The sequence below is a fragment of the Melanerpes formicivorus genome, unplaced genomic scaffold (assembly GCF_026170545.1).
Source record: "Melanerpes formicivorus ecotype bairdi unplaced genomic scaffold, bMelFor1.0.p_v2 SCAF_12, whole genome shotgun sequence".
Taxonomy (NCBI): domain Eukaryota; kingdom Metazoa; phylum Chordata; class Aves; order Piciformes; family Picidae; genus Melanerpes; species Melanerpes formicivorus.
Genome location: NW_027142364.1, coordinates 5,649,810 through 5,663,651, shown reverse-complemented (window position 1 = coordinate 5,663,651; position 13,842 = coordinate 5,649,810). Strand labels below are relative to the sequence as shown.

Here is a 13,842-nt window from a genome sequence, read left to right as displayed (position 1 = left end):
ATTTTAAGAGATGTGCCAACTTGGCCATAGGAAATATCCAGGAAAGACAAGTACTTCACATCCTGTTCTTTGTTAGAAGTCAATTCCAATACGCTTCCAAGTGATTTAGGTGCTTCTGGTAAAGGTAGCTACCCCATTTCAAACTCCTCCCAAAGTTAAATCTTGAGTAAGTGTGGTTGGTTTCTGATCAACTTCAGCTGTCCTTTTGCGAGAATTAATTTCTAAGCGTTATGTTCACTTTAATTAGTACATCTCTCTTCTCTGAGGGATGCTCTGATTTAATCATTTCTTCCTCCTAATTAGTTTTTTTCCCTTTTTTTTTTTTTTAAGCATAGATAAAGATGGTTTCATATTGCCCTTTTCACTTGGTCTTGTTTGTGTTGGTAACTGAATTACTGTCATGTAAGCTCAGACACTCCAATTTGATTATTTTTGAACAAAACTGCGTTCCAATTGTAAGGCAGCTTTTAAAGACTCAGAGCTGCAGCATGCACTTACTAATACCATTGTTGCATTTGGTTTTCTTTGAGAATACAAGAAAGTGGTGTTGTAGGTGGTCTTGATGGAGTGGTTATGAAGAAAGGATGTCTTTGCAGATTAGCAATGTAAAAAGGCAGGCAGGGGTAGCGGAGGGGTGTGGGAGTGCACATCTCTAACATAGATTCACATATTACTCTTTTTTTTTTACATTCAGAAGACCAGCTACAGAAACATATTATTGGATATTTTTAGATTAGCCAAAGACGTTTGTTTGGTTCGTTGTTTGGGGTTTTTTTGTTTGTTTGTTTGTTTTTTAAGTTTAAGGTCCTGAACTCATAATGGTTATTTATCTGCAGATTCCTAGAGGCTAATTTCAGGCTGCTTTAGTCAACAGGGCTGGATGTGAAAATATTTGAGTAGAAGAAGAGAGTTGGGATTTGTAATCTGAGAGTAAACTTTCTTAAGCTTTCTCTCTATTCATGCATAATGCTGCAGTCAGTCATGAGTTACATGTCTTTAAATCTTTTAGGTGAACATCTTGGGGCTAGAAAGAACTTGTCAGTTTACATTTAATTTATTCCTGGCTTTAGGATATGTTTCATGGCTGTAGAGAACTTTGAACACTAAATATAATGAATGCTAGCACATATTTTCAATACCAAATTCTACTGTCCAACTGCAGCTATATTCTTAACATTTACTATCTGAGTTACTACAGAAAAACACATCTAAAGCACAATGTAATTCTACTATGAACATTCATAAGTACCAATCTACCTGTTTATCATCTGTCCACAGTTCATGAGTAATGTTGCCCTTGTCCCAAGTAGTCAGAAATAGCCAAATTGTTTTTATTTAAAACAAATGGACAAAACCCCACACACAATGAAATTTTGCATTCTTAATATAATTGTTTCCCTAGCCAAAGGGCACTGTTCACTTTTTCTTCATCCCAGGTTACTAAAGAAAGAAATTTGGTCTCTTTTTCAGTAAGTAGCAGGTTCTGATGTAGTTAATCAAGAGCAACATCACTAAAGATGGAGATAAGTTCCTTGTTAACTATTTTATAGTCTGGAGAAGAGGATGCTCAGGGGAGACCTTATTGCTCTCTACAACTACCTGAAGGGTGGTTGTAGCCAGGAGGGGGTTGGTCTCTTCTCCCAGGCAACCAGCACTAGAACAAAAGGACACAGTCTCAAGCTGCGCCAGGTGAAGTTTAGGCTGGAGGTGAGGAGAAAGTTCTTCCCAGAGAGAGTTGTTAGGCATTGGAATGTGCTGCCCAGGGAGGTGGTGGAGTCACCATCCCTGGAGGTGTTCAAGAGGGGATTGGATGTGGCACTTGGTGCCATGGTTTAGTAGTCATGAGGTGTTGGGTGACAGGTTGGACTTGAGATCTCTTCCAACCTTATTGATTCTATGATTCTATTTTCCTAACTTGAAATTGTAATAAATTGTAACTGAAGGATCTGTGTCCCATGAAGTTACTTCAGTGCTTTTGGGTTTTATTATTTCTTGTATATTTTTTTTAATACCTTTATGGTGTTTTCTCACAGGGGTTTTAAGTTTCATCTTTATTCTTCAGAAACAGTGAACTCTGAGCTGTTAGTATTCAACAAAACATCTGCCTCAGGACAAGGAAATGGCAGCTTTCATGCACTCACAAAGGAATTTTTAAAAAATTATTTGTTATCACCAAACTAAATGCTGCCCAAGTACATAATTCCAAAGCTCCTTTTCCATGGGAAAAGCATATAAGACTGCACTTAACAGTGAGGAAATATGAGTTTATTTGCATTTAGAATAGATCTCTTCACCTGCTCAGTGAACCTCATTCCTGTCTCTTCCCCCATGATCAAATCACAGGTTTATATCCCCAACACTGCAGAAGCTGTGCTGTGCCTGATAATCCTAAATGTTTTCTGATATAATGTTGGAGTTGAGGAAGATATGCAGAGATCATCCCTTCTCCTGGGTCTTCCACTACAGGAAGTCCTTCTCTTGCTCCATTTATGTGGTTAATATTAATTATAGGGTAGTTCTGTCAACTTGTGTGCTGAAAATTAGGCTTGCACTTGATACTAGCTTTGAAGGTGCTAAAAATGCTGAGATGAGAGCATTCAAGTTAATTCACCAAGAGCAAAGCAAATGAGTGAGCAGGTTCTGTGTTGAAGTACATGTTTGTGTGCCTATGTCCAGATCAAAGTAAGGGTATTTGGGTTTAGGTTGTCTTTGATTGTTTACTGGGAAAGACTACCCATGCCCCAAAGACTTGCAGGAGTTTAATATAATTACCTGAATAATGATAGCAACTTGAATAAAGCATGAACCCCTAGCATTTTGCTCAAAAGACCCAGTCCCAAACCATGAGGCAGTGGTGGCTTCTAACAAATGTTTTGAAACTTAGACTCTAGAAAAATCCGTTGCTGTGTAGCAGAGTGCTCTCAGATCTCCTAGGCAAGGGCTGCTTGAGTCCCTGCAGGCTTGGCTTCACCAGGCACACCACAGAAGGTTTCAAGTCTCTTTGTTTTCTTTTGGTTATGGAAAATCTGTAGATGTGCAGTATGGAATGGACTTCAGGAACGAGGTGCCCAGCCTTATGCTAACACAACTTGTAGATGTCAGCATGGTGCAGAGGGGTGCCAGGAGCAGATGCTGGCTGGTTCTGGCAGGCGTGCTTTTTTGACTCGGTTTCTGCACTTGTTCATATGCTGCTAACTCCAGCCTCTGCTGTGCTTTGTTATTCTGTGTAGGTATAACTGCAAATCACCTCAATCTGATGTTGTTATGGCAGCATTAAAAAAACCTTTCTAATCAAGAATGAGGGAACCCACTGTGGTAAATACACTGAAGTGAGTCAGACAAAGGCCTTTCTCCTGCAGGCACTTCAGGACGTGACTCAGGGCACAAAGCTAAGCAAACAAGGACACATAAGATGAACAGGGCTTAGTGGGAATAGAAATTACTGTTGCTGAAGATGAATTGATTTTATTTTTTTTTTTTTAAACACCAGAGTTTATTTGTGCAAAATGTTAGCAACTCGTATTGTAAGGGCAAAGTAGTGAAAGAAGAACATAGAAAAAGAAATTACTGAAGGAAGTACAGATAAAGTCAGTGCTCTTGAAAACAGTTGGAGAGATGAATTCAGGAGTGCAGATTATGTATAGGCAGTGGGTGGTGAAGAGGTGAAAACCAGGGCAAATGTGTGACCACAGGATCAAGATCATATGTCAGATCAAGAGATGAAAGCTAGAAGATGGATCACCAGCTTGGGAAAGGAAGGACAGCAAACAGAATCTGTACAAGAGTGACAGTACGGGGAGATGGAAGATGAGTCCACACATCTGTGTGAAAAAAAATCCTCAGTCAAGATGCAGATGCTATATTGGGAGTGCAGAAGTATCTTTCCACAGATGCTTGTAAGAAGTGCATATGGTGGTTTATTACCATCAGGTAGCAACACAAGTATTTTAATCATAACAAATAGAATCCGTGCCAGACTACATGGCTACTAGTCACCACTCCACAATAAGATTTCCAGAACACATTAAAAAACCCAAAACCCTAGAAAGCTGAAGCCCAACTGTTTATGAAAGTCTGCCCAAATGTCAGTAGTTTTTCATTGACAGGTAGCATTAATCCAGGCTCAGAACAAATACTAATTTTTTTCTTCTTTTAAGCCATCGGTATGCAGGTCAGCAGCAGAATAGTGAAAAACTGTGTCACTGTTAGTGCACCAATATCCATCAGCTCAAGCGATTGATGCAGATGTAATCACTGTCTCTAATAGAAATAAAGTCAGGGTAATGGAACACTGGCTCAGGATCAATGTCTCCTGTTTTGAAAATAAACCCCCTCAGCTTTGCCTTTGCATTTATGTACCAGCAGGCCACCACATCATTCAATTCAATTGACGCAGTCCCTTAGAGCCCTGAATGATCTATTGTGGGAACATCAGGAACAACATATTGGAAAAAATGGAATGTTCTTGATCAGATGTACAGGCCATGTTATTCAGTGGGCTTTCCAGCAGTGAAAATGAGAGTAAATCAGCTGAGAGCAGAAACTTAGCACAGCATGGAGATCTTCAGCTCCATTTAACTGTTTAATTTCTACAAGTTCTTGCTCAAAAAGCTTGAATGCAGTACTTGTGCTTATCTTCAGTGGTGCATGATCATGAGCAGAAGACATTTTGAGGATGTTTAGCAGGAGCAGGGAGGTCATTCTGCCCCTGTACACTGCACTGGTTAGGCCTCACCTCGAGTACTGTGTCCAGTTCTGGGCCCCTCAGTTTAGGAAGGATGTTGACTTGCTGGAGCGTGTCCAGAGAAGGGCAACAAAGTTGGTGAGGGGTTTGGAACACAAGCCCTATGAGGAGAGAGACTGAGGGCTGGGGCTGCTTAGCTTGGAGAGAAGGAGACTCAGGAGTGACCTTATTGCTGTCTACAACTACCTTAAGGGAGGTTGTAGACAGGCAGAGGTTGGTCTCTTCTCCCAGGCAACCAGCACCAGAACAAGAGGACATAGTCTCAAGCTGCACCAGGGGAAGTTTAGGCTGGAGGTTAGGAGGTAGTTCTACACAGAGAGAGTGATTGCCCATTGGAATGGGCTGCCCGAGGAGGTGGTGGAGTCACCATCGCTGGAGGTGTTCAGGAGACTTGATAGGATGCTTGGTTGCATGGTCAGTTGATTAGGTGGTGTTGGATGATAGGTTGGATGCGATGATCTTGAAGGTCTCTTCCAACCTGGTCTATTCTATTCTAATGTTGCCTCTCCCTTACCTTAATCTCAGCAGAAGCAAGTGAAGCTTCTTTTGCCTGGCTCAAGCTCTTCTCAACCAGTTTTCTCTGAAATTTTTCCTCAGCACGATCCCAGTGAGGATTAATGGTTGTGCTTCCACATTCACCCGTAATTGATTTTTTTTTGCGAAGGTTTTCGTGCTGCACAGCAGATTAGCAGTTGTTTAGCTGCATGCTAAAAACCGGCTGCACACCAAATCCTACTGCATGGGATTTTTAAACACTGGAGCAGCATCTTCCAGCTTTCATCTTTCTTGCACTGGATGCTGGCAACCTGCTGCTGGCCTGTGTCTAGATGCAGACAACGTTAGCAGGCTGTTATTTGAGCACTTGGTACAGCCATTTAACAGTTTTACAAAGCCTTCTTGACACAGGGTCTATAGGTTTGATTGCATAAGTCTTAATTTATTTAAATTAGGTATTCCTGAAGGAGTGTAACTCTGTCTAAAGGGACATCTTTCTAATGGCCTATGAATGGAAGCTCTACAGCTTGCCTGATGCTAACTGCTGTTCCTGTCATGGCCCCTCCAATACAAAATTTTTCCCTCTTTTGAGACAAACTTGGGCAACCGGCACCAGAACAAGAGGACAGTCTCAAGCTGTGCTAAGGGAGGATTAGGCTGGAGGTGAGGAGAAAGTTCTTCCAAGGAAGAGTAATTGGCCAGTGGAATGTGCTGCCCAGGGAGGTGGTGGAGTCGCCGTCCCTGGAGGTGTTCAAAAGAGTATAGGATGTGGCACTTGGAGCCATGGTTTAGTTGTCAGGAGGTATTAGGTATTAGGTCATAGGTTGGACTTGGTGATCTCTGAAGTATTTTCCAACCTTATTGATTCTATGAAATCTTTCTCCCTGCAGTAACGACAAGTATTTGCCTGGTACTTTCCTCTCCATTACAGTTAGACATATTTTGCACGCAGCGCTTATATGGTAGACTTTGCAGGTCATTTTTGTAATGTAATCCATACTGATCAAGCTTATGCTGCTGCTTCCCCAGGTAAATGCTCAATTTCTGGTCATCAGTTGGAAGCTGTCTGTTTCTAATCAGTTTTAGAAGTGGCACAGTTCCAGTTTTGCTGCCGTAGGCATCTGCCCAGCTTGTGTGAAGGTAGGACAATGTAGCCGTGAAAGTTGTCCCATAGAGCTGCAGGTTTTTCCTTTCCAAAAAATGCCATTGGTCTGGACTTAGGTGTTCGATCAAGGAAATATTTCATAATGTTTGGTTATATTTCCTGGTGTGCTCTGAGGATTATTTAAGTATTGAAAGAGTGCTTTAACTTGACTATTACTTCTAGACAAATGTCATTTTATCTTGGCTGCCTTCAGGGGAGCAAGACAAGATGTTTGGGTATGGGAGGGATCTCAGGGAGAGTTAAGAAGGGATAGATTTCATGAAGTAGTCAAAATTGAGAGAGGACTTTCTGCTGGTGGTTTTACTGGCATATAGGTGCATGTTCTGAGCAGCTTCATATGCCTTTTAAGCTTTGAAGGAATAACATACTGGTCTTGAAGAAAGGTGTATCAGAACTACTTTTATCTTAACAAAGTTGTCATCGTGCAGAAAAGTTGCACCTGGAAAGAGAAGTCTGTTTTCATTGTTCCCCAAATAGTTAGAGTCTTTAAAATAATACTAACTTTTGCTGTTATGATACAGGAAATAAGGAGAAAAATAGTCCCCCAGACACATAATTTCTTCTCGCATTGCACTATATCAAAAGAAGAAAAAAAAGGAAAAAGAAAGAAAGATGTTTAATAACCTGAAGAGTGTTGAATAAAGTGTTAGTACCAGAAATATCCCTGTTTCTTTAGTCAGTCTAGGAATTTACAAAATATAGCTGCCAAGAATCACTGCAAGATGCCCTATAGCTGTCCAGGAAGATGTATTTTTAACTCTAGAAAGCATAGAAGTTTGCAGCTTTGTAGCCATAGCCCTGGAAATGTGATACTGGATATACTGTCACTTGTCTCTCTGCTGTAACATCCGGAATCCCAGTCTCCTGGGTCACACAGCATATGACTTTGGGGAGGAGATTCATAGTTCAGTAATTAAATACTACTTTGCTCTAGGCAAAACCAACAAATGGGCTTCATCTGCAGCTTATTTTGTAATAGTACTCAGGACTGTGCTTGGTGTTTCTGGGGACTTGAGTACTCAGATAAGGAGACAGTAACTGTTATTTTTAGCTAAGGCTTTGGGTGATTTTTGTTGTGTTTTGGGTAATCCCCCTCAGGGTTGTAATTCTTTCTTTTCTTCCCCCCCCGCCCTGAAAATTTCAAACTGGCTTTGTCATCTTGTATGCTTCATACTCTCAAATTGGCACAGAAAGACAGTCTGTTGCCATAAATTAGATCATTAAGGCTGAAGTACAGAATACAAATATTTATCGCCTGAGCTAAGGAAGACAATTCAGATGAGGAAAGGAAACTTTTTTTTTTTCCCCCCAGTATTTGGAAATGAAGCTATATTCTTGAGATTGACAGCAAAGCAGTAGGCTTAAAAGCTATGAGCAGCATCTCTTGTTTTAAATTGGTGGAAAAAAAACCCTAGCCAAGGCTTGATCACATGGGAAATCAGTAAGAAGCTTCATTAGGTAGAATTACAGATAATTTTTTTTATGCAACTTCACATTTGACGTAGATTATTGAATCTTAAAATTAAAAAAGGGCACATTTAAAGAAGTAATTTAGAGACAGGTGAAAATGAGATAACTTTCATCTTGAAATATATTACAACAAAGCTTATGCATTTAATTTAAAGAACATTTTCAATTAAATTCAGAAGGTTAGAAAGAATTCCTAATTGCAGATTGTCAGATAGCAGGAGAACTTTAATAGGGATTCGTTTGTATTGTGCCCAGTACAATATCAGACCCTGTCTCTCAAGTGAAGATGTGAAAGAGCAAATAGGAATGTTTAGAGCAATTAGTTGATACACATGAAAAAAACTCAGTTTGGGGTTTTCTTGGTTCTTTTTAAAGTATGAGAAAATGTTCATTTTGATTGAAACTGCTGTCTAATAGATTCTTATATAGAAGGATACAGAACAAGAGTCGTACGTTGCGTGGTTGATACACAGGAACACAGTTTATTTTGTGAGTTTTCCTTCTAAATATATTCCTAAAAGACTACATTTAACTCTTCTTTGGATACCTTACTGAGTTCAACATCTATTTGGGGTGGACCCACCATGTCTTGGGGAAGAGCCATTGCAGAACGCCTTAGTAAAAGAACAGCCACCAGCAACAGTGGAGCCTCTGATTAAAACTGCAGTCCTGCAAGCTACTGACATGGCAGGTTTGGTACCTGAATGAAGTCCTGAAATGTCACTAATCCAGGAGTTTACCTGGTCTTAGTGGTTGGATTTAAGTCACACCCTTACAACTTCTCTTCAGCATCTCCAAGTTGATAAAGCAGACTTGGTGGTATTGGTGTCTCACTGTCTTAATTGACCTGGATGCAGTTGGTGGCAGTTTCCTGGGCTACAGAATATTGTCTGTCCCCTGAGCCACTGTGGCAGCAATCACATTGCTGTCAAGTTTAGCACGTAGGTTTGCCAGGTTGAGGGACTCCCAGTGTTAGCTGCAAAGCATAATGAGGAGGAGTTTCGTATCACACAGGATGCATTTTTTGTTTGTTTTATTTTGTCAGTTTATTTGGTTTAGTTGTTTGTTTGTTTTATAACTATTTTGGTTTACTTTTTAAAACATTGAAAAGGACTTAATCTGCTCTTCCAAATTCATTTTTCTTTGGTGGAGTTAAAAACCTGCACATTCCCAGGGTTGGGTGATATAATTTGCTTTCTTTTTCTTTTAACTGTCATGATCATTAAAAAAAGGGAAATTCTTAAGCAGCAATTAAGAAAAATGATGTCAGTGTCTGTGTGCACACACATTGGCAAAATATTTGCCTGGATTTCTTGTGAAAGAGGGGAAAATAAAAGGACGAGCAGCAATATTTCTGTTGTAGATTTATTGTTTCTGTAGCCAGACTTCTGTTTCCCATGGATAAATGTAGCAGTCTGTTCATATCTGAATATTAAACATTTTTTCAGAGATAACCAGAGCATTAGCTGTTCTCTTTAACATACCATCTTTGCTAACAAATTGATGACTGGTGTGTTTTGGGGCATTGCTATTCACAGAAACTTAACATTTTTTTCTGTTATCCTACCTAATTAGGGTGTGTTAGAGCCCACCTAAAAACTGCAGAAGTATTGTTTTCTTAGGCTGTTTGACACAATAAATCTTACTGTAATGAATCTACTATATGTTATAGAACCGTGATTAAGAGATACTAAGTGCTAATCTGATCTATAAGCTTCCTCTAACAGTTCAGGTTTGGTGGGGGAGACAAAAAACCACCACCAACAACAACCTAAAAAACCAAAACACCATCAAAACATCCAACAACAAAAAAATTTCACCAATCAACAACAAAAAACCCAAACAAAAATCCACACCCTACAAAACCCAACCAACCAAATAACCTCATAGGCCAGGAGCCCTATCAGGTGGCATCTCTTCTCTAGCATTTGACATAAAGCTGGAGGAAGAGTACGAAGGTAGCATAAACATGCAAAGCAGAATAACAATTTTTCAGAGGTGCTATTAGATTTGTTACTGTTGGACACACATCAGCCTACAGATCCAATGCTCATGAATGTGGAACTTGATCTCATTGTAACAGATTTTACTTGTAAACTTTCCCCAAAATAGGAAAGTCTCTGAATGGTCCTCAAGGGGTGGAGAAACTTGTGTGAGACCCCACAGGCTGTGGTGTCTGAATTATGGTAGGCACATTCCAGAAATACAGGCCCGTTTTTGCTCTCTGGAAGCTAAGTTAGAGTTCATGTGTTGGTTCTGGGAAAAGAAAGTTAATTTCCTTTGGAAAAAAAGTGTGTGATTTCTGACATGGATGTACAGTTGGAATAAGTGGATCAGTTTGTCTAAAGCAGTTGCATGTCTTGTCTGTTCCTGACTCATGGCACATCTAGTTCTGGAGTAGATCTGGAGGCCAGGATCTGTATAGATAGTGGACTTTTATTTTATGGCTGATATGTTTTATGCCTGATAAATTTTGGGAGTTGAGGGACTTCCTGTGGTGATACTAAAAATTACCTGGGATATCTTGACACTATGCTGATTCTGTCTGAGCAGTGGTATTATAAACCTCAGGCTGATCCTTCCAGGAAGGGAATCCTACAGATTACTTGTGCGTGTGGCTTAGTGGTTTTGGATGATCAAGGAAGAGCAGAGTGATGAGTTACCTACACTGTAGTATAGTTTTGTTGATGCTACAGAACTGTGAGCACCACAGGGACAAGCGTGGGCTGAGAGGCCCACAGGCTGACAGGAAGCACGTGGAAGCAGGCTTTGTTTTGAACAATGAATATTGATCCTAGTGTGATCCCAGGGACTGGAAGTCCATGAGCAGTCTGGGCATGATTCCTAAGCCCTCATGCATGTGCTTTTGTTGTCTGGTGTGGATTTCTTTTTTTAATTTTTTGGGGTTCTTTAAAATTTAATTCTAGTTTTACCAGTAAGGAGTCTTCTTCACATGTGCTGCAACTACTCCAAGGAGCAAAACAAAAGTAGTGGCAAGTGGGAGAGGTTTCCTTTAAAAGCATGCTTGGAGCTACTGCAGTAGTGTGGGTGCATCATGCTTTTCCCATATTTCCTGTGAATCCACAGAATGTTTTGTGGAAGACTTGAAATTTTTGTAAGCACCCAAACAAGTATCTTGTTACATTTTCAGCCTGGATTTGGGACATACAGGTGCAAATATCTTGAGATATTTTTAACAAGCCTAGAAGTGTAGATCAGCCTAGAAATTTAAGACTGGTAGGAATTGTGATTTCTACTTATTTTGGTCTAATTTTTCTGTCTTTGTTTGTTTATTTAGCTGCTTTTGTTTAGCTGCTGTATCTAAAATAAAAGCAATATTAATATCTATTAAGTGCCAAGATAAGTAGTCAGTTGCAAGGGAAAATAGTGGATTTGGGGAAATAAACCATCATTGATGAAGTAGATTTGTTAGTATTTAGAGTGGGTGTGTGTGCATGCATGGGTGCATGGAGGAAGAGAAAGGGTTTTCTTTTCTTTCTAATCTTATTCTTTTCAACCTTCTCTACTCATGTTTCCAGTTCCAGTTACATGACGCCACTTCTTAGAAATCTTCTCTGCCACCTCCCAAACAAACCCTGGGGCCGTGCTAGGGCATTAGGGAAAATGTTCAACATGGTTTGTAGGTTAGCAGGTTTATTTTCCTTCCCATTACTGTTTTTCTTTGGCAGATATGCTTGGCACATTGTCACTTCAGTATGAATAGAGGCAGTGGCTGTGTATGTTGAGCACTGAGAGCAGTGGGGCCAGTGGTTTGGGGGTTGATAGGTCTTCTTTCTGTCCCACCTCTGTTTCTTTTTGCTGTCATCCCCTCACTGCCACTCTCTTAGGTCATTCCCACTGGTTACTTCCTAGGAAGCTATGAGCAAGGAGGGAGGCAGCACAGTTCTTTGGGTGGAAGCAGCAGCAGCTTCACCATCACGTGCAATGGGGTTCATCCAGCTCCAAGCATCTTCTTTGGTTGTCGAAGGCTATGCCCAAAGCTGGAAGTGGCCATACTGCACAGTCCTTTGGTGGAGCAGATTAGAGGCTTTGCCTCTAGTTTCAAGAGTTGACTGTATAAGCCTGGTATCAACTTAAAAAATTGTCAAGTGGAAACAATTATTGTATTCTTTCCTGTCTGTACTTCTGCTGCATTTTTCTCTTTCATGTGACAGTTTGCTTTTGTGATTGGAAGAAAGGTGGTTCAGTGTTGCTTGTTCTTCTCACAGTTCCTCACTCCCTTTGGCTGGGTGATAGCTGGGTGAATGTGGGTGTCTCTTGGGTGCTGGCCGAACCACTAGCCTGGGATGGGGCTAAATACAGAAAAACGTTCTCAGAAAATTTAGATCAGCACTAATAGAAAGGATAAATCAATATCCTGGTAAAAAACAGAAACCCTTTGCACCCTTTCCAGTTTCATGTCCTCATCAGGCAAGCCATGGATTTATTGCACACAGCAGTGTATTTTTCTGGCTGCTCGGGTAGAGAAGCCAGGGTTGCACTGCCACCTCTTGATGGCCAGGCAGGACAGCATGTGGCAGTGCTCCTGGCCTTAACCAAGGTCTCTTGTGGAAAACACTGAACCAACCTTGAAAAATTACACTAATTTGGTTTGGGCAGGTTGAACAGCACTTTTAAAAGAGAAGCAAAATGGTTTTTTTTTTCTTTAGCTGTCCAACTACAAAATAGGTGAATTTATGTGGCATCCACACAGTACTGTCTGCAGCTGAGAAGCAGTTTTATATTAACAACGCAAGTACTTTCTATATAGCAAACAGCACTTGCATCTAATTTCTGTGTCTGGATCTGTCTTTTGGGGTGATGCAGTAAGATTTTTTTTAAAAAAAAAATTAATATCAGACCCTTGAAACAAAGGGCCTACCATTTGTGTAATGTGAAAAGGCTTCTTTACATGGCTTTTAACATTTAATTACCTTAATTTCTGAAGGAAAATACTGTTCCTCTTCCTGCAGAACTTTTTTGTAACAAGCTGTCTTAAATAAAGATGATCTGTACCGGCCATGACAGCAAAACATAGCTGAATAAATTTAGCGTTTGGACCTGCCTGTGGTAGAATTGGTTGCTAATGCATGAAATGGCTAAAAATGGTATTTGTTTCACACACTGCTCAAGAAACAGGCCTTCAAAGTGTATTGTAATTTGATGGGTATACCTTGTACATCAGGCATTGCTGAGGGCTGTGGGTGGGTGGGGCAGAGTTAATGTCTGTGAAACTTTCTTTACAAGTCCTTAGAACTTACTATACTGGAACAATTATTTTTTTTTTCCCATTAGAGATAAGGATTTAAGTAGTTCTGTCCTTAAGAAATTAAAACCATTTTTCTCTCTTTGACAGTGCAGTATGCTCAAGCTGCTCTATAAGCATGAGGTCTGGGTTTCTGTAGATGCATCCAGCATCTCATGCAGCCCCCTGTTTCCCGCGCAGGATAACCTCCAGCTCTTCCACTTGGGTCCCTCTGGTCCCAGCTGGGTCTATGTCCTCCCTGTGCAGCACTCAGACTGTGTAATTGACCATGTAATTTTTCCTGTGCCTTCTCCATACCCAGTGGGCAGTGCATTCTGTGCTCACTCCTACCCCCAGCTATTAGCTGGTTGGGTGAGTTTGGAGATGTCCATGTGCTCATTGGGTCTTCAGGGTTCATCTGTAGTGTCAGGCAAACACGTGTCATTTTGATGTCTGAATTCATCCTGTAGCCTCTTCTCTTATAGAGTTTAATTGGATCTACCTACTATAACATTATGGGACTTGCAGGAAAGTCACACCTTGGGCAACTCTTCCCAGTGTCAAATGTGGTTGCAACTGACTGGTAAAATTCGAAAGTTAGATGATAAGAAAGAGAGTATGGTCATTTTGTCCTGGTATCTGGGGAAGCATTGCTAGGAAAAGATACCTAGGAAAAATACGTACAGCAGCTTTGCAGCACCAATTACAGTTCCATAGTTGTTG

At 40.5% G+C, this 13,842-nt stretch overlaps 1 protein-coding gene across 5 annotated transcripts in view; it reads left to right on the top strand.

Moving 5' to 3' along the window:
- TBL1XR1 (TBL1X/Y related 1) overlaps nt 1–13,842 on the top strand; it is a 120,047-nt gene that overhangs the window by 83,087 nt on the left and 23,118 nt on the right. Inside the window, exon 5 of one of the 5 annotated variants that reach the window (XM_068145033.1) lies at nt 6,269–6,379. The exons of the other annotated variants lie outside the window; for them this stretch is intronic. The gene's annotated coding sequence lies outside the window, so the exon portion shown is untranslated. The remainder of the gene's footprint in view (nt 1–6,268; nt 6,380–13,842) is intronic. 5 annotated transcript variants of the gene reach the window in all.